General features: G+C 47.6%; 1 protein-coding gene and 1 long non-coding RNA gene across 3 annotated transcripts in view; one reads left to right on the forward strand and one right to left on the reverse strand.

The window, feature by feature from the left end:
* Positions 1-27656, forward strand: part of VSTM2L (V-set and transmembrane domain containing 2 like) — an 89268-nt gene that overhangs the window by 32882 nt on the left and 28730 nt on the right. The window lies entirely within an intron of this gene.
* LOC310847286 overlaps positions 5433-27656 on the reverse strand; it is a 30948-nt gene continuing 8724 nt past the window's right edge. The window contains exon 2 of the long non-coding RNA XR_014565763.1: positions 5433-5495. This is a non-coding gene — a long non-coding RNA (uncharacterized lncRNA). The remainder of the gene's footprint in view (positions 5496-27656) is intronic.

Genomic DNA, 27656 nt, shown 5'->3' on the forward strand with positions numbered 1-27656 from the left:
TGTAAACCGAGTGCATTTCTACATCCTGCATAACATTTATATACCACTTAAAAATGCAAAACCCCTAAGCAGTTTACCTAAGGCGCAGTAACATCATTAGGAAAGGAAAAATGCATACATAACATTTAAAACCCAAAAAACAAAGAAATGTCTGCTTTCTTAAGTATCTGAATCTTTAGGAGGTTGCCACTGTTTCTGTGAACAGTGCATGGAAGGGGGTTTGGCCATTGGCCATCCTGCCTGGGGTGTCCTCACTGAAGGCTGACTCTGAAAATTTGGCAGGTCTCCTCCCTTGGAACGGGGCCGGGTTGTGCCCTCCCTGGCTGGGTGGAAGACACCAAAGTTAAAGGCTGGGTCTCTTTTTGAAAATACTTAAAAACACACCCCAATTCCCCTCTCTCTCGCCACCCTTCTGCTCTGTGTCTGCTGCAAGGGTAAACAGAAACATCTGGAGCAAATCTGAACTTATTTTATTCCCATTTTACAGTGGTACCTCGGGTTACAGATGCTTCAGATTACAAACTCCACTAATCCAGAAATAGTATCTCGGGCTAATAATAATAATAATAATAATAATAATAAATATTTATACCATGCCCTTCCTATCCAGAGCTGGGCTCAGGGCAGCTAACACCAATAAAATCATAGTAAAAACATAATAGGGGGGAAAGAGGGAGAGAGAAAAAAACAATTTAAAATACAGGTTAAAATGCAATTTAAAATGCAGCCTCATTTTAAAAGTAGCCGATTAAGAACTTTTCTTCAGGATGAGAACAGAAATTGTGCTCCGGCAGCGCGGCAGCAGCAGGAGGCCCCATTAGCTAAAGTGGTGCTTCAGGTTCAGAACAGGTTAAGAACGGACCTCCGGAACGAATTAAGTTCTTAACCCGAGGTACCACTGTATTTGTTTCATAGCAAAGGACAAAGGATCAACATGCTTCCCCTGTGTTCCGTTTTCCCATTTGCTTGGCACTGAATCATAGAATTGTAGACTTGGGAGGGACCCTGAGAGTCTTCCAGTCCAACCCCCTGCAAGACAGGAATCACAGCTAAAGAATCTTTGGCAGGTGGCCATCCAGCCTCTGTTGAAGGGCTCCAGTGAAGGAGAGTCCACCACCTTCTGAGATTATAGAATCATAGAACTGTACAGTTGGAAGGGACATCAAGGACCATTTACTCCAACCTCCTGCAATGCAGGAATCTCAACTAGAGCATCCCTGACAGATGGCCACCCAACGTCTGTTTAGAAATCTCCCACCACCTTCCAAGAGAGTCCATTCCACCATTGAACAGCTCATACCATCAGAAAGATCTTCCAGATGTTTCGTTAGAATCTCATTTCATGAGACCAGGGCCCTGCGGGATCTGATTTCTTTCCGCAGGGCCTGTAAGACAGAGTTGTTCCGCCTGGCCTTTGGCTTGGAAGCAACTTGATCCCCTCCCCCTCTTTCCTTTCTCTTTTCTCCTTCTGTGATGAAACTCCTATTTGGGGACTTCCCTGACTTTTTTCTGGCCCACATAGGACCAGTCTGGATAGTTGGCCTTGGTGAAGACTTGACGTTTTCATCCCCAAAAAGATTTGAATTTCTACTGAAATGAGGCTGCATTTTAATGTTGTACTGAATCTTGTTTTTAAGTTGTATTTTAATCAATTGTTTTTACCTGGTGTTAGCCGCCTTGAGCCCGGTCTTGGCTGGGGAGGGCGGGGTATAAATAAAACTACTTCTTCTTCTTCTTCTTCTTCTTCTTCTTCTTCTTAATTTGAATCCTGTAATTTGGGCTGGGTCCTGCCTTCTGGAGCAGCAGAAAACAAGCCTGTTCCGTCTTCCATGCGACGGCCCTTCAGATATTTGAAGATGGCTTTCATACTACCTCTCTGTCCCTAGCCCAAGCCCCCTTCTCTGGACTCCGCCATGCTTTCCATGGCACCTGTCTCGCTTGCCCTGCTCCCATGAGCTGCCCTGGGCATGTCTCCCATCCCAGCAACTGCCTTCTGTGCCACCACACCTGGTACAAGCTGGTACTCTGCCCACCCTGCTTAGCAGTGTTCCTGCCACGAGGAGGACTGCCAACGGGGAACTGTGCCATCTCCTCTGGCTGCAGATTTTACACTCGGCTGCTCAGGTTCAGGAGGGTGTCGGGGGTTTTTTGGTTGGCAAATGATGCACTCAGAATGCAAACATCTCCCATTACTGTGGAGAAAAGGCATCTGAGAAGGGAATGATAAGGAGAAGCAGCCGAGAGCCAAGGGGGCAGGGCAGCCGGGTGGAAATGGATGCTGCTCTCTTCACGGGGGCAACGGATTCAGATTTGCTTTCCCCAGAAGCTAGGAATAAATTCCCGAAAGGCAGAATGGCCAGCTCTCCATTGCTGGGGCCGTCTCCATTACTGAATGATCTACAGTGCTTTTGCAAATATTGAAGAAAGGTTAAGCGGCAAATTAATATTTAAAGATGCAGCGGCTACGTCTCACTCTAGGAAAACGCAACATTTCCAGACTCTTCCTTTTGCTCCAGAGATGCTGGATTCCAACAGAAGGAACACAAACCCCACAAATATATCGGACGGGGGTGAGTAGCCCCTGTGTCATTAGACATCTGTCCCATCTAGATAGCAGAACGCTGGTCTTTCTGAAAGCAGACTTGCTTGCAAATGCATTGAGGGATGTCCAGTGCAGCTCCCTGACTGCCTTGGTTTTGACTGCACTCTACGTAGTCCCCAGGGGTCGGTCACAGATAGGTCCAAAATGGCTGGCCTCCTTGTAGGGTCATAAGAAACCCCCCCCCAAAAAAAATGGCCTTTCTGAGAAAGGAAAGGTCCATCAGGAGAACAAGGTTGGCATTGATGGAAAAGGCTCAAATGTTTATTATTCAAGGTTGTAAAGAGATAAGCAGACTCAGGAATGCACACTGCCGTGGTGTGGTGAGGCTGGTGGGGCCATTACAGGAAGGAGGGGGCAAGCCCATGTAAGGACATAGGAAGTTGCTATAACTTTTGATTTCCCAGAAATCAGGTGGTTTTACAAGAAATCAGGTGGTATTGCATTCTGCAAATGTATAAAAAGTGAGCATACCCTGACTGGGGTGTGCAGATTGCGAGCTTATCGCGCTGTGCCTTTGTCCTGCATATGCATTTCAAATAAATCCTGTTGAATCCTGCAAGGTTGGTTGCCACTTCATGTGAATCATGAGTGCTCTGGTGGTGCTTCCTGCTTGGCAGGGGGTTGGACTCGATGGCCCTTGGGGTCTCTTCCAACTCTATGATTCTATGATTCTATGAATCTGTTCTCTGGGGACCCAATATCAGATATGGAAAATGTCCAACATCCTCTTGCCTTTGATCAAGAAAGGATGCAAGCGGAACAGAACAGCGTAAGGAGAGTGGATGCTCTTCGGCTCGAATCCTGCTTGGAGTTTCCCACATCTGTTTGGCGACTGTGACAACAGCTGATTAGATGGGCTTTGGGTCTGACCCAGCAGGAGCTTCCTATATTTCTATAATTCATGGGTGATGAGGCTTTCAAGAGGCATTACTGTATTTTAACATTGTGTTGGAAGCCGCCCAGAGTGGCTGTGGAAACCCAGCCAGATGAGTGGGGTAGAAATAATAAATTATTATTATTATTATTATTATTATTATTATTATTATTATTATTACTACTGCTGCCGGCCAGGATGGCTCTGCTCTGCCTCCACTGTCAGAAACAGCAATGCTTCTGAATGCCAGTCGCAGGAGGGGAGGAAAGAGCTCTTGTGCTCAGATCCTGCTTCCCATGATGGGCATCTGAAAACAGGGCACTGTTTTTAAGTTGGTCTAGATGGGTCATTGGCCTGGTGGGCCATTGGCCTGATCCAGCAAACTTTTCTTAGGGCCATGCTTTGGCTGAGATTCCAGCCCTCCAGGGGGTTGGGCTACATGACCCTTGGGGTCCCTTCCAACTCTACAATTCTTGGATTCTCTCATTTCCTCCTCCTCCTTCTTGGTAACACTCCCCACCGCAGGCACTAAGCAAGAAGTAGGGAAGTCAAGGCTTTCTGACTAGAGTGGAACCTCAGTTTCAAATGTAACCCGTTCTGGAAGACCGTTCGACTTCTGAAACATTCGAAAACCGAAAACTGAAAGCAGAAGCCTCAGTTTAATAGGGAAACTCAAAACGGAAGCCGCATAGCACGTTTGGCTTCCAAAAATCGTTCAAAAACCAAAACAGTTTCTTCCGGGGTTTTGGCGTTCGGGTTCTGAAACATTCATCAACAGAGACATTTGAGAACTGAGGTTCCACTGTACTAGAAATATTGACTTACTACAGAGCAGAGATTTGTGGACTCTGTCGTCCGAATGATCCGCAACAATCTAGTGCGAACATAGGGTGCCTTCCTTGCTGTGTTTTGGACTGGCCTACCTTGGTTCAGTTTAACTCTCTCAGTCTGCAATTTTGGGCCGCAAGATCCCATGGGTGGATTGCTGGAGAGCGTTGCTGTATTGCCGATCCTTCTTCCAGCCTCCCTCTCTCACCACCTGCCCCTGAGTCTCTGTTTATCACGCACATAGCACTGTGCTGCCTCTCAGAGCTATCCTATCCTGCAGAACATCTCTCTGCCTGTCTCTCATCACTCGAGAGCGGGTCCCCTTCCATATCAGCCTTGATTCAGTGATCCACGATATGCTGGGAGGCGTCGTCGCTTGCTAATGTGATACGCGAAGGGAACCTGGAGAAGAAGAAGGGGAGAAAAGGCATTTTCTTCCTCTGGCTTGAGCTATAGGCAGGTGCTGGGTTTGCAGCGGCGTGTCTATGGTGACAAAAGTACATATGGCATCTGTGCGCACTTGTGCATATAAATCAGGAAACCGTTTCTCTGTAACTTACTGCACCGCAATGTGCATTGGGATGAAGGTCTGTTTTCCCAGCCGAAAGCTGAAAGCCCAAAAAAGGCAGACGAACGAGAAAAAGCAAAATCCATTTTTTTATATCTCTGATTCCCTGTGTGTTGTTTGGGAATTCTCTGCTGTTTTAGTGGGCTGCTCTGCAAAGTCAACAGCCCAGTCTGGTTCCGCGTGGGAAAATGGCTGGTCAAAGAGACTGGCCTTGCATCCTCCATGCTGTCCAGCTCTTGGATGATGGTGTGTGCCATGGCCACACAGAGCTCAAAAGGACTGCCAGCTCCAGCTGCGCTGCCTGGCCAGTCCCCTGCCGCCAATATCACCACCACCAGCACTGCAGCAATCCAAGGGAGAAAGGTAGGAGAGGACAGGAGAGCCAAGGAGGCCGCAAGGAAGTGCGCAGTCTAGCCCAGCCCCAGCCCCAAACTGACCTCCCTGGCAGCTGGCACGAAAAGAGCAGGATGGGGCCCAACCAGGAAATGTGTGCCAGGGATCACCCGGGAGAACCTTATAATTCTATACTTGCAAAGTTGAAATATACTTGGAGTCGAGTGTGGATTTCATGCTCTTTATTCAGCTCATAGTAGTGAGGAATGAAAGTTCCCCCAAAATATCTGCTTTATATACATTATTTACACAATGGGCCGCACGTGATTGGCTAATTCTGGGATTCTCCTGTAGGCCAATCAGGTTGCAGATTCACTTCCACCTGGAGCTGGATTGGGTGGCTCCTGCGGACCAATCAGACTGCTGCATTGTTCTAGGACCAATCAGACTGCTGCATTTTGGATCCTATTCAACTCAGTACATAACAAAAGTCAAATAAAAATTATTTCAAAAAAGCAAACCAAGTATGACATAGGCTATGAAATTAACTCTACCCAATGGGCTAGAATGTGGTCCAAATCTCCCTTTAAATCCATATCAGCGAAAACAAAGAACACCCTGAAGCGCACTCACAGATGGTACATAACACCATGGAAACTAGCGCTGATATATCCAGGAGCCTCACCAAAATGCTGGAGAAGATGCACCTCCACAGGCACATACATCCACATGTGGTGGGAATGTCCCCAAATCCAACTCTCCTGGATACCAGTTATGTAAGAAATAAGCAAACTAACTAAGCAAGTATTAGAAGTCACCTCATAAATGCGGTTTTAACAATCAGTCCGTAGGTGACTGTGGAGGCCAATTCTGGATCCACACGTCCTTCCACAGTAGGGACATTGGTTTCCGGGTGGGAGTTGATCACAATGTGGATTTTCCAAGTGTGCCTTCGTCCTAACATGTTTCTCTCTTGCGTCCTGAGTTCGAGTGTCTTCAAAGCCCAGGACACCTTTGGTAAAGGCTGTTCTCCAACTGGAGCGCTCGCAGACCAGTGTTTCCCAATTGTCGGTGTTCATACTACATTTTTAAAGATTTGCCTTGAAAGTGTCTTTAAACCTCTTTTGTTGACCACCAGCATTATGCTTTCCATTTTTAAGTTCGGAATAGAGTAGTTGCTTTGGAAGATGATCATCAAGCATCCGCACAACATGACCAGTCCAACGAAGTTGATGTTGAAGAATCATTGCTTCCACACTGGTGATCTTTGCTTCATTAAGAGCTCATAACCCACCTACACTCAGCAGCCAGAAGAAGACACTGGAGAGACCTGTCAGGAGTAAACATGGACCAACACTATAAAATAGTATGGGAAACAGGCTTACTAGAAAAACTAACCAATAAACTGAAATTGACACGGGGACAAAAAGAAGAAGACACCTTCACCCCGGTATGGTTTCTCTTTATCACATACACAAGACAACGACAAGAATCCACCAACAGCATACAAATCAATCTGGCTAACCTGATTCAAAAAATCCACCCTCTCACACACTCATAAACATAAACAAATCTCACTACAGGCAACCAAAGACAACCAACCACACCCTAGGACACCACCAACCTCTCTCACCACCAAGGAAATACAACAAGTGAATAGTAAGAAAACCCACACAAGTGACACAAAACTCCACATATACACTAAGTAGAAGAATAGAAGCTTTGCCACCCCACTCACCTTCCCTACTTCCCCCCTCTTTTTTCCCCAACTCAATACTGCATGCAACACTAATGTCTCACAACAAATGTAACTGATCTGTAGAAAAAAGAGACAATGCATGTATTTTTGTAAACTAAGAAATCTTAAATTTTTTTTTAAAAAAAATCATATCTCTGCTGCTGCTTTTTATTTAAAAGGTACTTTCACTTTTAATTGATTGCAGCATTTCCTTTCCATCCTGAGACACATATCCCTGCTTAGATTAAAACAAGGTAATTGAAATGGCTTGCAGCTTTAATTACAGGGCATTATTTATTTATTCAGTTTATTTATTATCGTTATCTGCAATATTTAGAGCCCATTCTCCATTTAATGTTTTCAATCCCAGAATGGGGAGCGAAGTAATGAAAATAAACAGAGGGTAAGAAATATACAAAAACTACAAAACCATATAAGCAGGAGCAAGAAGCAGCAATTCTACCGTAAGGCAAACATCAAAGATTATTATTCCCAGTTAATTGGAGTTCAGGGCTCAGAGTCAGCAGGAATGCCAGGTAGTGATGGGCAGGTAGATTTTCTTGCCCTCCTTCATCCCTCTCTTCTCCTTACCAGCTGGCACAACCACAGCTCCACAGCTGAGTGCAGAGTTAACATCCCAGTATTTGGGAATCAGAACGCAGAGCAATCCTTCATTTTAACCAGAAGAGAAAAATGCTACTCAGTCTTCTTCTGTGTTTCCCCACTTCTAATGAATAAGAGAAAACAGACGATAGAGGTCACAACCCCACGGCTCCTTCGATGGTTGGCAGATCCTTCAGACCATCATGGAATCTCTGAAGAAATCAATGCAGCCATTACAGAGGGCACGAGGCTTCCCTTCCATAAATCAGGCTGAAGGTTTGAGTGTGTTGGGTAGGACTTTAATTAACGCAGAATATGGCGCCAATTTCTATGGCAAACCAGAGCTTTCCTCCCTCCTAGCAGTCCCCGCTTTTGGCCCGTGATTAAGCAAAACATGGCAAACTCATTTTCAGCAACGCCGGCTTGAGCCGAGTTTCCAATGAAATGTGAAAGCAGACAATTAGTCAAGGCCTCTGACCAGGCTGGGCGCCTCTGGCCACTGAGATCCATCATTGCCACCAGATGCAGGAGCAATAAAGTTGCAATTAAAGGACCCTGCCAACTTGTTTACCCAGGAGCAAACCAGGAGCTCCCCCCCCTGCCCCCGCTCTGCTGGCATGCTTTCATTTATTTTAAGGTTAGCAAATTCACCCGTTGCCTGCTAAGGGAAAATTAAAATTAAAGAGCTGGTTAGTGTATATGCACAACCCAAAAAAGCAGGTGAGGGAAATTAAGCCCAATGATGCAGCCAGACATCCAAGTTGGTCTACCCCAGATTCACAGCGTACTGAAGTTAGTTTCCGTGCTAAGTGAAACATATATTCAAGCATGTTGGGTGATTGGTCATCCAATGTTCTTGTTTTTGTTTAGTCATGTCCGACTCTTCGTGACCCCCTGGACCAGAGCACGCCAGGCACAACTGCCTCCTGCAGTTTGGTCAAACTCATGCTGGCAGCTTTGAGAACACCATCCAACCATCTCATCCTCTGTCGTCCCCTTCTCCTTGTGCCCTCCATCTTTCCCAACATCTGGGTCTTTTCCAGGGAGTCTTCTCTTCTCATGAGGTGGCCAAAGTACTGGAGCCTCAGCTTCAGGATCTGTCCTTCCAGTGAGCACTCAAGGGCTGATAGGTTTGATCTTCTTGCAGTCCATGGGACTCTCCAGAGTCTCCTCCAGCACCAGAATTCAAAAGCATCCATTCTTTGGTGATCGGCCTTCTTTATGGTCCAGCTCTCAATTCCATACATCACTACTGGGAAAACCATAGCTTTAACTATATGGACCTTTGTTGGCAAGGTGATGTCTCTGGTTTTTAAGATGCTGTCTGGGTTTGTCATTGCCCTTCTCCCAAGAAGCAGGCGTCTTTTAATTTCGTGGCTGCTGTCACCATCTGCAGTGCTCATGGAGCCCAAGAAAGTAAAATCTCTCACTGCCTCCATTTCTTCCCCTTCTATTTGCCAGGAGGTGATGGGACCAGTGGCCATGATCTTGGTTTTTTTTATGTTGAGCTTCAGACCATATTTTGTGCACAATGTTCTTGCCCCTCCCCTTTTTCATCAGGTGGACTGTCATCTTTGTGTGTGTGTGTGTGTGTGTGTGAGAGAGAGAGAGAGAGAGAGAGAGAGAGAGAGAGAAAAAAAGAGAAAGAGAGAGAAACTGCTTTGGTGTGTGTGTGGTGGTGTTGATGGTACAGGTGCTAGCCAATACACACCCTCCCATCAACCAGCTTTTCCCTGGTTCACACTGACCATACTTGAAGCTTGTGGAAGCGATTTGTCAGAGCTCACGAAGTTAAAAAATATGTCCCTGCTGAATGTAGCCCAGCCACTTCCATACTGGCCCAGATGCTCTGAAAAGGTGACATTTGTCTTTACCCTCATTGTGCTGACAGTGGCTTGAAAGACAGGCCTTGGCATGCCTACCTTTTTCTGTCCCTGCTAAATGACTTTTGCAAGTCTCTTGCTGTTCCAGAAGCCCATTTGCCCAGAGATGAGGGTGGGACAAAAGATGCCCCTTCTGCCAGCAGAGCCAGCTGAGTCTCTCCCAAGGGAGTTTCCTTCAACTCTCTCCTGAAAAAGACTATTAATAGTCTCCAGCCAAAAGGGAGAACCTTGGACTGTGAACTTTGAGAAAGCTTCCTGCGGATCGGCAGGGGAGGCATTGTGCAAACAGAGGAAATTTTAAAAAGGAGCACAGTTGGGGCCTCCCTCCTGCAAGCAGCAAATCTATTTCCACCTTCTTTCAAATACAGAAATTTGCAAGCCTGCAGCTACAATCCACAAAAGCAGAAAAAGCAAGGAAAAGAAAAGGAAAAAAGGTTAGAGAAGGGAGAAAACAGGAAACAAGTAAGAGAGAAAATGATGGGCTGCTGGAAGGGAACATGAGAACATAATAGTAGCCTGCTGGATCACACCAATGGCCCATCTAGGCCAGCATCCTGCTTTCACAGTGGCCAAGCAGGTGACCCAAAGGGAAACCCGCAAGCAGGATTCAGGCACAAGAGCAGCCCTCTCCCCTCCTGTGGCTTCCAGCAGCTGGGACTCAGAAGCATCGCTGCCTCCATCTTATTTATAATATACTGGGACCTACACTGGCTCCCAGAACGTTTCTAGGCACAATTCAAAGTGTTGGTGCTGACCTTTAAAGCCCTAAATGGCCTCGGTCCAGTATACCTGGAGGAGTGTCGGGGATCAAATAATATATTATTATTATTATTATTATTATTATTATTATTATTATTATTATTATTATTACTCCACCTGTGGAGTGCAGAGCATAATCATCCTGGCTAGGAGTCACCGACAGCCCTCTCCTCCTCCATGAATAGGTCTGATCCTCTTCTAAAGCCATCTAGTTTGGTGGCCCTCGCTGCTTCCTCCCTGCAGGAGGGAGTTCCATAGATTTAACTACGCCTTGCATGAAGAAGGGCTTTCTTTTATCTGTCCCGAATCTTCGCTGAATGCCCACGAATTCTAGAATCTCCCCTATCTTCCCCCTTTCTCCATGCCACACATACTTTTATAAACTTCTATCGTGCAGGTTCTTGATTTTCTTTTCTCTAAAGTAAAAAGTCCCCAAATGCCTCAACCTTTCCTTTTAGGGGAGTCCCTCCAACCTCTAGATCATTTCGGTTGCCCTTTTCTGAACGTTCTCAAACTCTACAATGTCCTTTGGAGGCAAGGCAACCAGAACTGCACACCGTGCTCCAAATAGATTTAAATGATGGCATTATGATATAATACTAATACTAATAATAATAATAATAATAATAATATTTATTCATTCATTCATTCTGGCTGGGCTTCCACAGCCACCCTGAGTGGCTTCCAACAAAATATTAAAATATTGTAATACATCAAACATAAAAAGCTTCTGTGGGTTAAACCACAGAGCCTAGGACTTGCCGATCAGAAGGTCGGCAGTTCAAATCCCAGCGACGGGGTGAGCTCCCGTTGCTCGGTCCCTGCTTCTGCCTACCTAGCAGTTCGAAAGCACCTCAAAATGCAAGTAGATCAATAGGTACCACTCCAGTGGGAAGGTAAACGGCGTTTCCGTGCACTGCTCTGGTTTGCCAGAAGCGGCTTAGTCATGCTGGCCACATGACCCGGAAGCTGTACGCCGGCTCCCTCGGCCAGTAAAGCGAGATGAGCGCCGCAACCCCAGAGTCGGTCACGACTGGACCTAATGGTCAGGGGTCCCTTTCCCTTTAAACAAAAATATTGGTAGTTTTATTTTTCCTTTCCTTTCCGAAGGACCCCTGGGCATGGAATTTGCCTTGCTCAAGGCTGCCTCCCACTGTGTCGACATCTCCTCGGAAGTGGGCTAGAGGGGGCACAGGGTGTGTTGAGGACCAGAGAGAGGGAGCTGAGGACATGGACCCTCCCTCCCCCCACCTCCATCAAGAGCTGTTTCCAGGTTGTTCTCCTCTGAACGGATGATTTTATCAACTGTCTCTCAGACCTTCCTTGCCTGCCATTCACTGTTGCTTAACATCTCCATCTTGCTCAGATGCTGCCACCTCTGGACTCCATCAATGATGCTTCCTAGGGACACAGATACATTATGGTGGGGCGAGGAGGGGGGCAGAGTCCCGGCTGCTAAATTTATGGCATTTTGCGATGGGGAAGGAGGGGGAAGGAGGCATCGTAAAGGAGGGCAGGGGTAAAGTTTTCTTAAGCCCAACAGTTTTGTGTTTATTGATCACTAGTAATGATACAGCAACTGTTATTTGTAGCAAACCATTATATCCATTTTGGTTACCCTGGAGAGAATATTTTGCTGTTGTATAAATAACAACTCTGGACTCGCTGACGACCTTTCTGTCTTTCTTTTCTTGTTATTTATTGGATCGGGCCGCCGCTTTTACTGAAGGCTAAAGGCGACTTACAAAAGCGCACATAATCATAAATACAAAATACATATTACATGTACAAACATACATATTACATCTCAAAAACAACTTTTGGAAAGCTGGATGCAGGAGACATTTTCTCAAGCCACAGTAGCAAGATTTTCACTGTTCTCTTACTGGGTATTATTTAATATCCTGTACCAAGCTCCTTGGGACATGGTGGCGCTGTGGGTTAAACCACAAAGCCTAGAACCTGCCGATCAGAAGATCGGCGGTTTGAATCCCCGCGACGGGGTGAGCTCCCGTTGCTCAGTCCCTGCTCCTGCCAACCTAGCAGTTCAAAAGCACATCAAAGTGCAAGTAGATAAATAGGTACCACTCTGGCGGGAAGGCAAATGGCGTTTCTGTGCGCTGCTCTGCTTTGCCAGAAGCGGCTTAGTCATGCTGGCAACATGACCCGGAAAAACTGTCTGTGGACAAACGCCGGCTCCCTCAGCCAGAAAAGCGAGATGAGCGCTGCAACCCCAGAGTCGTCCGCGACTGGACTTAACAGTCAGGGGTCCCTTTACCTTTATCTTTACCAAGCTCCTTAGGTTTTTTAAATACTGCTTGCTGCAACTAAATCAGTTGGGGAATTGTGGGATGTAGATGCCGCCCTTAACACCTGTATGGAAAAAGCAAATAACCTCTGAACATTTCATGTGACTTCACAGGGATTCCCCTCCCCCTCCACCCAGCCCCTTGCTCAACATGGAACTGAATAATACTGTCTGGCATCTGTGCCTTAGAGTTCCACAGTTTCCAGAATCTTAGATTTTTCTCTTTCTCCCTGCAATGCGGTGGCTGGAGGAGGCTCACAGGGGGGTGAGGCTCAGCCTCTCTGCTTTGGGGTTGTCTCGGTGATGCTTCTTGGAGCAGCGGCAACTGAGCCGTTGTGATGGGTGAAACAAAACGGAATGAGATGTGGCAGGACAAGGTGCTATCCTCCTCCGCTGCTTCCTTTCCCCATGGAAACGTCACCTGAAATGTCCTCCTTGAACTTGCAGAGCTCACCCACCTGCCACATCGATGGCCACAAAGAGAAAGCAAAACCAATTCCTCTGTGGCTGCTGCTGACAAGAGCCACAGGTAGTTACTGCTCCTGAGATTCTTCCGTGTGATTTGATCACAAGCTTAGATCCGGTTCCAGCTAGAATCATGGGACGACAGAATTGGAAGGGACCCAAACGGTCATCTAGTCCAACCCCCCGGCAATGCTGCTTTTCTCTGGCCACCCCACACATTATGCAGCAAGAAACCCAGGTCTGAGTTTGTATCCTTCCAAAGAACTGCAATGGGCATATTGAAATTTGCTGTATAATACTTCTGCATCCGTTTGGCTCATTCACACATTACATATTCAGGTGTGCACTTCAGAAAGGCCTAAGTGCACAGCTGGAAAACTGCAGCATCTGAAGATAATTTCTCTGTGTGCTTTCATTGCTGTCCCTGCAGCAAGCAACCTTTATAAATCAGGTCCTTTGGCTGGGATTTGAGGCGGAGACAATGGTCTCGGATCTCATGGTCTGCGTGCGCATATGTGAACTGATTTTCCTGGAGGAGTGCATTGGATCTCTGGTGACCTTGCAGATCAGGAGAATCTAGGTCCTTTTATGGTTCCAAGCAGCATGGGATTTAGACCAGGCATGGCTGACCTTGGGCCATGCTAGCAGAGGCTGATGGGAGCCCATCCAGTTGTCACAGAATCATAGAATTTTAGATGGAAGGTGTTAGGATATTGAGTTTCCATTCCACCTTTAGAACAGGCACATGGAGTTTTTGTATGTCACATGTCTGTTTACTTCCAGCAGAACCTGCTGGGAACTTCCGTTGTATATAGCTTTTGCCCCTGCTGTTTGCTTGAACATGAAGGGAAGCAGACATGTTTTTCCTTTGTTCTAATGCTGAATAAATGCTTGTAAATATGCTTAGATATGCCTCTGTCCACTACTTCCATTGCAGAGAGTTCTTATCTCTGCTGGCTTGCGTGCTCAGTCTCTAAAGGTTTCTGAGACCTGAGTTGCAGTTTTTGATGCTGTTCCGAGAACTGGAGTTCGCCCGGCTGCTGGCCAGTGTGCTGGAGCCAGGTGGGGGCTGCCAATTGCCCCCATCTCCCAGGATGCATCCCAACAGAAGGGACTCCGAGTGTCATCTAGCCCAACCCCCTGCAATGCAGGGATCTCAACCAAAGGATCCCTGGCAGATGGCCACCCAACCTCTCCTTAAAAGCCTCCAAGGAAGGAGAGGCCCCCGCCTCTTGAGGGAGTCCTTTCAAAGGGCTCTTCCTGACACAAAGTTCTTCCAAATGTTTAGTCAGAATCTCCTTTTTTGTAGCTTGTGTTCTACCCTCCGTAGCAGGAGAAAGCAAGCTTTCTCCCTCTTCCACGTGACAGCCCTTTAGATATTTGAAGATAGCTTTCATATCACCTCTCCGTCTCTCTTCTGCAGAATAAACATACCCAGCTCCCTCGACTGTCTGAAGATGGCTTTCTTGTGCTCACATGAATTCTGCTCAGATCTGTACGCGAATGCTTGAAAAATACAGCGGTGAGGTGGGGGTTGGGGCCAGCAGTTGTGATCCAGCTTTCTCCTTCCATGCATTCTTGGGACAGGGCCCACTTTAGCAAGAAGTTTCTGCTGCAGCAAAAGTGTCAGCCTCCAGTGTGTCACAGCATGGAGCAGCTGACATTAAGATGGGGAAAAATCCCACATGTTTAGGGCTTCCAGTGGGGAAGCAGCCATGCTGCTGGCTGCCCAGAGATAAATGACTTTCCCCTGGGATGAAACTGTCTCTTGTGCGTAGGCTGCTATCCATTAAAGGCCTTGGAGGTGTTAATGAGGTTTCTTTTTCTCGGAGGCATAAGGCACAGTTCCCACATGACCTTTCACAGCCACAGGATGGCAAGCCTAAAAAGGACAAGTTGTTGATCGCAGGATAAACTGCAAACTCTGCTATCGGCTCCCCACTTGCCCGCCCTGTTCTGCTTAGGCTCAGGTTACCTTAAAGACTATATCTCCCTTTACCAACCTGCCCAGGTGCTAAGATCCTCAGGTGAGAACCTCCTCTTGGTCCCATCCACATCCGAGGCACGGTTGGTGATGGTGCAAGATGGAGGCTTTTCTGTGGCTGCTCCCATATTGCGGCATTCCTTCCCAAGGGAGGTCAGACTGGCTCCCTCTTTGTTATTCTTCTGCCACCCAGCTCAGACTCTCTCGTTCAAACAGACAACGCTGACCACTGGGCTGCTGTCAGGGAAAACTGTGCAAGATATGCAGTCCAATCTAACAGTGAATGTTCTTGCTAGTTAGCGTGTGAAGGGGTTAAGGTCATAGAGCTGTATTGCTGACAGGCAGGCTCGAACCACAGAAGCGTAATTGGTAGAAAAGGCTCTGTATGATGTCATTTCCCCTCCTCTCCTGGGAGGGAAGAAGCAAATAAGTATTTCCTGTTCCCTCTTGCTCTCTCTGTCTTTGACCAGCCATGGGAGCAGACGTTCTGTCTGCTTGCACCAACATCATGCACATGCCTAAGGCTGTTTTTGCTGTAAATACAAGAATTTTACCTGCAGTTATTTTTACTGCTGTTGCTGCTAAGGATGAATGCCTGAATGTGAATAAAGTATATGTTTTAAAGTTACTTTTTAGTCTGTAGCCTGCTTCTCTGAAAAGGAGGGTTACCAAAGGGACAAAGCAGCCTAATACAGTAGCTAATTCCTATGCTTTCAGTCAAACTGCTTAAGAGGAGATTCAATCTATGCTCAGCCCCACGCTTTTAAACACAAGCAATAAGCTGATCCTTTTGTCTGCTAGCGCACAGACGAGGGTCTGTGGAAGGATAGAATATAGGGAATACCTCCTCTAACTACATTTTAATAAAAGTAAAGGTAAAGGGTGGCGCTGTGGGTAAAAGCCTCAGCGCCTAGGGCTTGCCGATCGAAAGGTCGACAGTTCGAATCCCCGCGGCGGGGTGCGCTCCCGTTGCTCGGTCCCAGCGCCTGCCAACCTAGCAGTTCGAAAGCACCCCTGGGTGCAAGTAGATAAATAGGGACCGCTTTCTAGCGGGAAGGTAAACGGCGTTTCCGTGTGCAGCTCTGGCTCGCCAGAGCAGCGATGTCACGCTGGCCACGTGACCCGGAAGTGTCTTCGGACAGCGCTGGCCCCCGGCCTCTTGAGTGAGATGGGCACACAACCCCAGAGTCTGGCAAGACTGGCCTGAACGGGCAGGGGTACCTTTACCTTTACTTTAAAGGTAAAGGGACCTCTAACCATTAGGTCCAGTCATGGCTGACTATGGGGTTGTGGCGCTCAACTCGCTTTACTGGCTGAGGGAGCCGACGTACAGCTTCCGGGTCATGTGGCCAGCAGGACTAAGCCGCTTCTGGCGAACCAGAGCAGCGCATGGAAACGCCGTTTACCTTCCCGCCGGAGTGGTACCTATTTATCTACTTGCACTTTGAGGTGCTTTCGAACTGCTAGGTTGGCAGCAGCAGGGACCGAGCAACAGGAGCTCACCCCGTATTTTGATAGCTGGCTCTAAATGTGTTTTGACATATTTTAACTATTGTTTTGAATTAATTTGTTTTTATTACTTTGCGTTCTATAGCAGTGTTTCTAAATGTTGCAAGTTGAATCCCAGTTTGGGAGAAAGGCAGGTTATAGAAGTACGTACATTAAAGCACCATCATCCTCCCCAGTCTCAGGGGAGCAATAAGTGGCCTACATCGTAGGACCACACAATATATTTGCTTACCCAGCCTAATCCAGCCCATGTTTACTTGGACTCAACGACTAAACAACAACAACAAGCCTCCCTGAGTTCAATGGGACTTAAAGAGCCGCATGAATTAAGATTGCGCCTGCAGCATTTGCAAACCCAAAGGGAAAAGGGAGACATCCTGACTCCTGACTGGGAGCAATGGGGCTCAAAAGGCAGGGCAGCCTTCACCCTCTCGCCAGAAGAGAAGGCGGAGATGCCCTTTTTTTGCTGAACCAGGAGGCAGCTCACAGACACAGCTTCCCTCCAAGGCTGCCTCCCTCAGAGGAAACCAATCCCTTCAGATGCACCTTGGTTGAAGGAAGTCAGGGGCAGCGCTCTGATTTATTTAAATACAGGCAACTTTTGAAATTGCTTGTTGCATAGCATGAAATAAATCCGGTCAGGCTGACTTAGACCTAGCCAGGTGGAACTCCGAGTCTCCCTCTTGAGTGCCCCTCTTAAGTAGAGGTTAATTGAGGGCGCGCAGCCTTCTCCTCCGCCCCAGAGCACCCCAAACTCATATGCAAAAGAGGGAGCAATGCCTCCTCTCCCGCTGCCTGGCCGGGGGTCTTTGCTGTCCCCCGGGGGCCTGGGAGGATTAGCAAGGCGGAAGGTTGGCTTCCGCTGACCCTTGCAGGCTCAAAGCGCCACCAACTGCCAGGCCATTCCGGGGCTCAGTCTCATTTTAATAAGCTGATTTAAGACCTTAAGCCTCCAAAGAACCCAGATATTGTAACAGATGCAGCTATGAGAGGCGGATTTATTTCCTGCCTGTTCTCGCCCTCCTTGGCCTCCAGTCTCTTTCTCTCTCTCTGATCACAGCTGTTGCTGCCAGGCGGGGGGGGGGGGGGCGGATGACCAAATGCAAAAGAGGGAGGATTTTTAATGCAAAAATTGAGCAGGCACAGTTTTCTTCTTCTGGGGAAAAATCATCATCCTGCACACAAGTTTCTTTTGCTGACTGAAATGTCCTAAAGGTCCCAGGCATATTTTTACATTTGGCCACCTGATGGTTAAGAGTATTCGGGGGAGCAAGGTTCACTCCCCTGCTCAGCCAGGGACCTTGGACCTGTTGCTCTTCATAAGCCTGGCCTACCTCACAAGGCTGTTGTAAAGATAAAAAGGGTTGGGGGATTTGGGGGGGGGAGGACTTGCTTCCAATAACTTGCAAAGGGAATGCGCTCTGCTGTTCACTCACTATCTTGAGTGAAGAGGGATCATATCAAAACAATATATCCTCTCCTACCTTCCTTAACATGCCCACACCCTTTCCTCCTTGGCAAGGCAACTGTTGAACTGTGGAACTCCCTCCCACAGTGATTTCTGCCAACCTGGATGGCTTTAAAAGAGGGTTTGACAAATTCATGGAGGAAGAGGGAGCTGGATGGAGCAGTGTTTCTGAACCCCCAGTAGCTGGAAGTTAAAGGAGGGGAGAGGGCTGCTCTTGTGTACTAATCCTGCTTTCTAGTATCCAGCAGCCTTTTCTTATCTTCTTATGGGTTGTTGTTGTTTAGTCGTGTCTGACTCCTCGGGACCCCCTGGACCAGAGTACGCCAGGCCCTCCTGTCTTCCACTGCCTCCCGCTGTTTGGTCAAACTTAGTAGCTTCGAGAACACTGTCCAGCCATCTCGTCCTCTGTCGTCCCCTTCTCCTTGTGCCCTCCATCTTTCCCAACACCAGGGTCTTTTCCAGGGAGTCTTCTCTTCTCATGAGGTGGCCAAAGTCTTGGAGCCTCAGCTTCAGGATCTGTCCTTCCAGTCAAAACAAAAAAAAAAAATTCCTTCCAGTAGCACCTTAAAGACCAACTAAGTTAGTTCTTGGTATGAGCTTTCGTGTGCATGCACACTTCTTCAGATACACTGAAACAGAAGTCACCAGACCCTTCTATATAGTGAGAAGGTGGGGAGGGGTATTACTCAGAAGGGTGGTGGGAATGGGTGATTGGCAGATAGCTGCGATGAGCCTGTTGACGACTCTTAACGACTGCAATAGGTCTTACAGGAAAAAGCAAGGGGTGAGAAGGTGAAAAATGGCTTTGTCATGTATAATGAGATAAGAATCCAATGTCTTTGTTCAGACCAGGTCTCTCCATGGTTTTAAGTTTGGTAATAAGTTGCAATTCAGCAGCTTCTCTTTCCAATCTATTTCTGAAATTCCTTTGTAGTAAAACAGCTACTTTGAGATCTTGTATAGAATGTCCTGGGAGATTGAAGTGTTCTCCTACTGGTTTCTCTGTCTTGTGATTCCTGATGTCTATACAAGATCTCAAAGTAGCTGTTTTACACCTTCTCACCCATTGCTTTTTCTCAAAGTAGCTATTTTTCACCTTCTCACCCCTTGCTTTTTCCTGTAAGACCTATTGCAGTCGTTAAGAGTCGTCAACAGGCTCATCACAGCTATCTGCCAATCACCCATTCCCACCACCCTTCTGAGTAATACCCCTCCCCACCTTCTCACTATATAGAAGGGTCTGGTGACTTCTGTTTCAGTGTATCTGAAGAAGTGTGCATGCACACGAAAGCTCATACCTAGAACTAACTTAGTTGGTCTTTAAGGTGCTACTGGAAGGAATTTTTTTTTTGTTTTGACTATGGCAGACCAACACGGCTACCTATCTGTAACTGTCCTTCCAGTGATCACTCAGGGCTGATTTCCTTCAGAATGGCGAGGTTTGATCTTCTTGCAGTCCATGGGACTCTCAAGAGTCTCCTCCAGCACCAGAATTCAAAAGCATCCATTCTTTGGCGATCAGCCGTCTTTATGGTCCAGCTCTCACTTCCATACATCACTACTGGGAAAACCAGAGCTTTAACTATACGGACCTTTGTTGGCAAAGTGATGTCTCTGCTTTTCCTTATGGGTTTAGAAGATCCGTATTCCCTCCTGCTCTCCTTCTCCCTCGGATTCACATCCCCACCTCTGAGCAGAGGGGAAAGGGCCAGAGGGAGTTCCTCCCAGCCGTTGCTCCCTCTGCTAGTGAGGATTTGAGCCATGAGATGGGCGAGGCAACATTTCCAAGAGCAACCGGCCCCTCTGCGCCACCATGCACTCACACTCACACTTGTGTGCGCGCGTACACATATATATGCAGCATCCCTCCGCCTCGCTCTGGCTCTGCGTTCAGAAGGCCAGGCCCTGGGGTTAATTAATACCGTGGCTTCCCAATTAAAGCCTGACAGAAAAAAGATGTTTGATTCAATCAAGCCTCTTTCTCTGCTCCTCCACTGAATTTCTAATCTTTAGGAGCGGATTTTAATTGTGTTCTGAGCAATTTAGACCCGGTCTCAGGACCTCGGGGCAACGGCGGGATGCGGTGTGTTCTCCTAAAACTCGATAATTAAAGCCGTCTCCCTGGAGGGGATTTTTTTTGCAGAGGATGCTGTCTGAAAGATACTGAGGGTGGCAGAGATGGGGGTGGGCATTGGGCGGAGGGGGTTGCAGAGGAGCCCTCCGCAGAAGGAGATCTCAGAGGGGGGGGGGAACCACCCTCTCCCTGGCACCCCATTTAACTGGAGCTGGGGCTTGTCAACTCCAGATCCCAGCTCTGAATGCGAAGTAATTTACAGAGTGCCTCTGAGCTCGTGCAAAGTGCTTTCCACTCAACCCAGTGTTATTTTCTCCAAGGAACTCAAGGTGGAGAACATGCTTCTCTGCCCCTCCTCATTCAATCCCACATCAACCCTGTGAGGTAAATTAGGCTGAGAGGCAGCGACTGGTGTCCCAGGGTTCCTCCATGAGTTTCATGGCCAAGTCTGGATTCAAACCCTGGTCTCCCAGTCTGACCCTCTAACCACTCGCCATGCTGGTCCTGGGCTGGTCCACACATATTGGGGCTTAGAGGACACGGCTTCCTTCCAAGCTAGGGGCTACTGAACAGTAGAATTCTAGAGTTGGAAGAGACCCCAGGAGTCTTGTAGTCCAGCCCCCTAATATGCAGGAATTTCAGCTAAAGCATCTATGAGAGGGAGCCCTCCAATCTCAGCTCAAAAACCTCAGCCGAAGGAAAGTCCAGGGGAGTTTTCAGGTTGAAGATCCAGCAATTGCTATGAACAGGAACAGCTCTATGCATCATCTCATGTCATAATATGCCCCAGTGTTAGGAAATGGTTGGTCTGTCTCTGCCTGTCTGTCTGTTTGTCTGCCTGTCCCCATCTTTTCAGAAAGCTAATGTGGCTCTACATTTTTTCCAGAAACTAAGCTGCACTTCGCCATCTTTGGGCATTGATTGCTGCGTCTGCACATGATTTTTGTTCAATGCAGCGGTCCTCAAATGTTTGGGGGCCACCATTCCCTTGGTTCCATAAACTACCTTATAAAAAGCATTATTCAGAATAGCAGTTTACACAACCCACTAAGGGTCACACAGTAAAATTCAAAACAGCAACAATTCATTACACATTCATTCAATTGTTGCTGTTGTTGTCTAGTCGTTTAGTCATGTCCGACTCTCCGTGACCCCCTGGACCAGAGCACACCAGGCATTTCTGTCTTCCACTGCCTCCTGCAGTTTGGTCAAACTCATGCTGGTAGCTTCAAGAACATTGTCCCACCATCTCTGTCATCCCCTTCTCCTTGTGCCCTCCATCTTTCCCAACATCAGGGTCTTTTCCAGGGAGTCTTCTCTTCTCATGAGGTGGCCAAAGTCTTGGAGCCTCAAGCCTGGTAGCTTCAAGAACATTGTCCCACCATCTCTGTCATCCCCTTCTCCTTGTGCCCTCTATCTTTCCCAACATCAGGGTCTTTTCCAGGGAGTCTTCTCTTCTCATGAGGTGGCCAAAGTCTTGGAGCCTCAGCTTCATGATCTGTCCATATTCAGTTTAATTTATTCAGCAAAATCGCTGAACCCAGTATACCTGAAGGAGCATTTTCGCCCCCATCATTCTGCCCACACACAGAGGTCCTCCTCTGAGGGTCTTCTGACAGTTCCCTCACTGCGAGATGCAAAGTTACAGGGAACCAGGCAGAGGGCCTTTTCGGTAGTGGCACCCACCCTGTGGAACACCCTCCCATGAGATGTCAACGAAATAATGTTATTTCTCTTCTGGACAATGACAGTTCTCTTTCTCAAGCTCTGGGAGGAAGACCTTTCATTGCCTACAGACAGCCACCCAATCTTAAACAACTCCTAACCCACAATAATACTACAACCAGACTTAACACGGACACTGGCACCAGAGCCTGCAATAAACCCAGATGCCAACTTTGCTGCCACATACACCCGGACAACACCATTACTGGCCCCAACAACATCACACATACCATCTCGGGACTATTTAATTGCTCATCGTCTAACATTGTGTATGCCATCAAATGCCAACAGTGTCCTTCAGCTCTCTATATTGGACAAACAGGCCAAACCTTACACCAAAGAATAAACGGGCATAAATCGGACATCAGGAATCACAAGACAGAGAAACCAGTAGGAGAACACTTCAATCTCCCAGGACATTCTATACAAGATCTCAAAGTAGCTGTTTTACTACAAAGGAATTTCAGAAATAGACTGGAAAGAGAAGCTGCTGAATTACAACTTATCACCAAACTTAAAACCATGGAGAAACCTGGTCTGAACAAAGACCTTGGATTCTTATCTCATTATACATGACAAAGCCATTTTTCACCTTTTCACCCCTTGCTTTTTCCTGTAAGACCTATTGCAGTCGTTAAGAGTCGTCAACAGGCTCATCACAGCTATCTGCCAATCACCCATTCCCACCACCCTGCTGAGCAATACCCCTCCCCACCTTCTCACTATATAGAAGGGTCTGGAAACTTCTGTTTCAGTGTATCTGAAGAAGTGTGCATGCACACGAAAGCTCATACCAAGAACTAACTTAGTTGGTCTTTAAGGTGCTACTGGAAGGAATTTTTTTGTTTCAACGAAATAAACAACTGTCTGACTTTTAGAACACATCTGCCAAAGGGCAAGACCAGCCTCTTTCAGAACCTCTGGCAATGGCCCTGAAGGCAGCCCTGGGGGGCAACAGCCTATAATAAGAGTCTCTGGAAAAGTTCCCTTGAACCTCTCCAGAAACCTCTGCCTGTTTCCATCTCCCTCCAGACTCTCTTGCCTTCCATTTGTCCGCTGACTGAACGGACGGCGAGAGGCTCTTGCAAAAGCAGCGGGGAGACGGGGCTCTCATTAAGCCTCCCTCCCCACTCTGTATTTTCCAGTGTTCCCCTGCTAAAATGGATTAAAGGAAAGCAATAAGTCTGTGGGATTTCCAGGCATCCAGGGGGACAGAGAGACAGTAGAGGTATTAACTTTTTCTGTCTAGCCTGATAATAATTCACTTTTCAGACCGGATCAGAAACTCAGGGGAGGCCGCAAATTCACTTGCGGTCTCCTGAGAAGCCTCGGCCGGGTCCCATAAATGAGGAAAGGGGGGTGGGAGGCCTGTGATGGATTAATCTGCGGGGGGAGTCACTTTGACAACCCCGGCTTCTGTTAACATCGGGTCTCGGACCCCACAGGCTCCTTTCATGAATATCTTTAGGCGGCTGCGCTGAAGTTCAGAGATTTCTGGGGCATCCAAGTTGTTCCCAGGAAAAGCGCTGCACTGTGCAGGCAACGGCCTCAGACACATCTGGCATTTGATCCGCACAACCAGTTTTATAGGGTGTTTGCTTTATGTGGTACAGATGCCATGCGCTGGATGCTTGTGTGTAACAATCAGCCTTGGAAGGGCATCAACACATGGCTGAGGTGGCGCTGTGGGTTAAACCACAGAGCCTAGGGCTTGCCGATCAGAAGGTCGGTGGTTCGAATCCCCGCAACGGGGTGAGCTCCTGTTGTTTGGTCCCTGCTCCTGCCCACCTAGCAGTTTGAAAGCACGTCAAAGTGCAAGTAGATAAATAGGTCCTGCTCCGGCGGGAAGGTAGACGGCGTTTCCGTGCGCTGCTCTGGTTCGCCAGAAGCAGCTTAGTCCTGCTGGCCACATGATCCGGAAGCTGTACACCGGCTCCCCCGGCCAATAAAACAAGATGAGCGCCGCAACCCCAGAGTCTGCCACGACTGGACCTAATGGTCAGGGGTCCCTTTACCTTTACCTCCCGATTTGGCAAGCATGGTTGTGGCAGCGAGTGGGGGGAGAGGACAGAGGGGAGCAGAGGAGGGCAAAAAAAAGCATCTATACAGACAACTCCTGTTGGGCTTTCAAGCTGCATGCACAGTCTTCTTAATATATCTAGAGATACCTAAATATATCTAACTAAAAGCTCTCTTGCCTACCTGGAATTTAAATTCCTCCGTCTGCCACCCAGAGGGGGTCTGGCAATCATATATATATATATATATATATGCAGGTTTTGGTGTCCTCGGGTGTCTTCCCGTGTAAAAGTTGGGGTGTCTAGGCGACGTTTCGACACCCCAACTTTTACACGGGAAGACACCCGAGGACACCAAAACCTGCATTCCTGTACCCGTGAAAATCTACGAAAGCAAATATATATATATATATATATATTCACACACACACACACACACACACACACACACATGAAATTTCCAAAAAACAACAACAACCAAGAACACATTTTCTCATCTTATTCAGTGTTTTGGATTTCCATCAACCACATCTGAAGATTTTTCAGTCTTTATCACTTAATCTGCATTTCATTAATTTCACTATTACTTTTAATAGTCCTTCACTGATAGTTCACGTCATACTTTTCTCTGCAATATTTCACATATTCCTCCTTAGAAAACTTGCAATCCTACTTGCGTAATCTGTTGATTGCAATCGCTTTTCAAATAGTTCACATATTTACTCCAGTCCTCTGAGAATCTCTGATCCCGCAGGTTTCGAATCCTTCCTGTTTATTTATCTAATTCTGCATAGTCCATTCATTTCGGGGGTCTGGCAATTTCATATTTGAGTGGGGAGTGAATTGGGGGGGGGCAGCTGTCAATGTTCACCGATATCCAAACGCTTGATTTGGGAGTAAGGAGGTTCCATGTCCTGTCTCACTGTGGCTTAAGATGGAAGACGGCCAGGACACCAGGATTCCACCCTCACACACACCCCTTCTCCAGCCTCCGAGAGTCACACAATTCTTCTAAGTGTGATGATGAGGAATCCCTTGCTAGGGGCTCCAGTGACTAATCTCAATTAGGCTTCCTCCGCCCGTTCCGGAAAGGTTCCAGCGATGCAGAAGGAACTGAAGTGGAACCGACGTTGCTCCAGGAACAGAGATGGCAGATTATCTATGATTAATCCCGATCTCCCCTTTTTAGTATTCCGCTTCTGGCTTGTCACGTTATCCCTCAGACGGATGTGCGGAAGGAGGCGGAGGGGGAATCCTAGTGCGCGAGGTGGGGGTTGGGTGGGGTTGGTGCAGGGAACTCCGCACATCTCCCAACAGCTGCGGGGGCTGACTCTGCAAGCCCAATGCACACAGGGGCAGCCTGGCTTTGATGTGCATCCTCTGTGCAGTATTGTAGAGCAGGGATTTCTACACTCGGGGACAGTTCAGGTGCCTTTAGACAGTCTTGTGGGAGCCATCCTGAAGAACAGAAGAAGGCGCTTCTGGATCAGGCCAATGGCCCATCTGATCCAGCATCCTGTTTTCACAGTGGCTGACCAGTTGCCTCTAGGAAACCAGAAAGAAGGATCTGAGCACAAGAGCAGCCCTCTTTCCTCCTAAGCTTTCTGCTTCCTTCTGCAGCATGCTCCCATAAGGTCTGTGTGCGAGTGATGCAGGCATGTGAGTGGGGCATCTGACGGGAGGGCGTTCCACAGGGCGGGCGCCACCACCGAGAAGGCCCTCTGCCTGGTTCCCTGTAACTTGGCTTCTCGCAGCGAGGGAACCGCCCTCGGCGCTGGATCTCAGCATCCGGGCTGAACGATGGAGGTGGAGACGCTCCTTCAGGTATACTGGACAGAGGCCGTTTAGGGCTTTAAAGGTCAGCACCAACACTTTGAATTATGCTCAGGGTATATGGTTTTATATACGACAGGCATATCCAACTCCCAAGAGACTGTGATCAATTCCCAGTATAAAAGACTGGCAGTGATCTACCCATTGTCCTTGGAGGGAGTTGGAGCTTGCGTGGGGTGGGTGGATTGCCCAGAGTTGTTGAGCTTTTTTTAGGAGGATTCCACAGAGTATTTTAGCCTTTTCCCTGTAACTTTTTTACATGATAAGGATCCCACAATCTACCAGGATGATCAGCCAGGATCACGATCTACTGGTTGGACACCCGATATACGACATGAGCATAAGATGTAGGGGCTCAGGGCATTGACATCCTAGGAGATCTTGCTTCTCCAGCACAGAGAAAGGAGGTCTCTGGGTCTCCAGCTTCCAGCGTCCTCCAGCTCAGCTCTCACACAACTCTGTAGCTCTTCTTCTCCTACCTACGAGAGCCAGTGTGGTGTAGTGGTTAAGAGCAGTAGTCTCGTAATCTGGGGAACCCGGTTCGCTTCCCTGCTCCTCCACATGCAGCTGCTGGGTCACCTTGGGCCAGTCCCACTTCTCTGAAGTCTCTCAGCCCCACTCACCTCACAGAGTGTTTGTTGTGGGGGAGGAAGGGAAAGGAGAATGTTAGCTGCTTTGAGACTCCTTCGGGTAGTGATAAAGCAGGATATCAAATCCAAACTCTTCTTCTTCTACCTAGCAGCAGGGTGATGGGGGTGAAGGGAGAGTGCCCTCATTAATGTGGAGAGCCCCATCCCTTAGTTGTAGCACCTGCAACCTGGCTTTTTCTTTTGGGATGCTGAAGAGGACACTTAAGTGGCCAGCCAAGGACATTGTCTTGACATGCTTGTCTGACTAGTTCAGCAATGTAATCTTCAGTTAGTATCTTCTATTAGATCCTAACCCTTGCTGGGTCCAGGACCCCAGGAAGTGGAAGGGACTCAGGGCATCACCCAGTCCTGACCCTGTTAATGGAGAAATCTGAGGGCTCCCTTGAACAAAAACCAAGGACCCCAGCCAGGAATAGAAGAGCAAAACAGCAGCCAGTAGGCTCATGAAGGGGAGGTCTGGTGGCAGTAATCTGAGCTTCCTGGACCCTGCCCCATGGTTCCCCTTGCCCTCCACCAAACACCCATCAAGTTTAAGAAAATAGATATTTACATTTCCCTGTTTCCCAGCCAAGTTCATCACACCCTTTTGTCTTCATCTGGGTTTGTTATTTCTGGAATGGCTACCTGTCTGGCACTCAGGTATCAGGATGCCAGGAATTATCACTCAGGCAGAGGGGCTCCTGAGTAGCTGAGCTCACGTGTCTATATGAATTTCTGAAGTTTTCCCTGTGAGCCAGAACATAGATACATTGATCAGTGAATTCTTACATTTGGTATTGTGCAGCAGAGGCCCTTTGAATAGATAGGAAGAAACTGTGATGAAGTGTTTTGTGGGGACAAATCACAAAAGCGATTGTGCTGATTTTGGTGGTGGGCTGCATGTGCATGATATCCACTGGAGGGACAACCCCCCCCCCAAACTATACATAAATTCCTGCCTCCCCAAACCCACCACATCCTGTCTTGTGCTATCCAGAGCTGGAGGGAAATGTGCTTGGCTGTCAGAGCCAGACGTGGAAGCCAGCGCTCCCTGCTGCGTGCAGGATTGCTGCGGCCAATCTTTCTGCATCTCCCCATCGCAGCAATGCACCGAAGATGATTTCCCCAACAATAAATGGCTTGTCTGTGTTATTTAGTCAAGAGCAATTGCCATCTTAATTGCATATTCTCAAGATAACACCTGTATTGAGTTACTGTAGTATTTATTTTAATTGGCTAATTGATTAATCATTTGAAAGGAGATAGCTAATTAGCTAAAGGGCCGTTAATGGGCTGACAGCTCTGATTTTTAATTGTTGGAGAAATGTTTAAAAAAAGGGAAGGAGAGGAAAAAACTACCCTCCTCCCTTGAAATCTAAACTCCCCAATGTGCCAAAGTATTGTGATAAATCCAAGGCTTTGTTCCTGGCAGCAGCCAGCCAGCCTGGCTTTCAA

This window comes from Podarcis gaigeae, assembly GCF_964106915.1.
Source record: "Podarcis gaigeae genome assembly, chromosome: 6".
In the NCBI taxonomy this organism is placed as follows: domain Eukaryota; kingdom Metazoa; phylum Chordata; class Lepidosauria; order Squamata; family Lacertidae; genus Podarcis; species Podarcis gaigeae.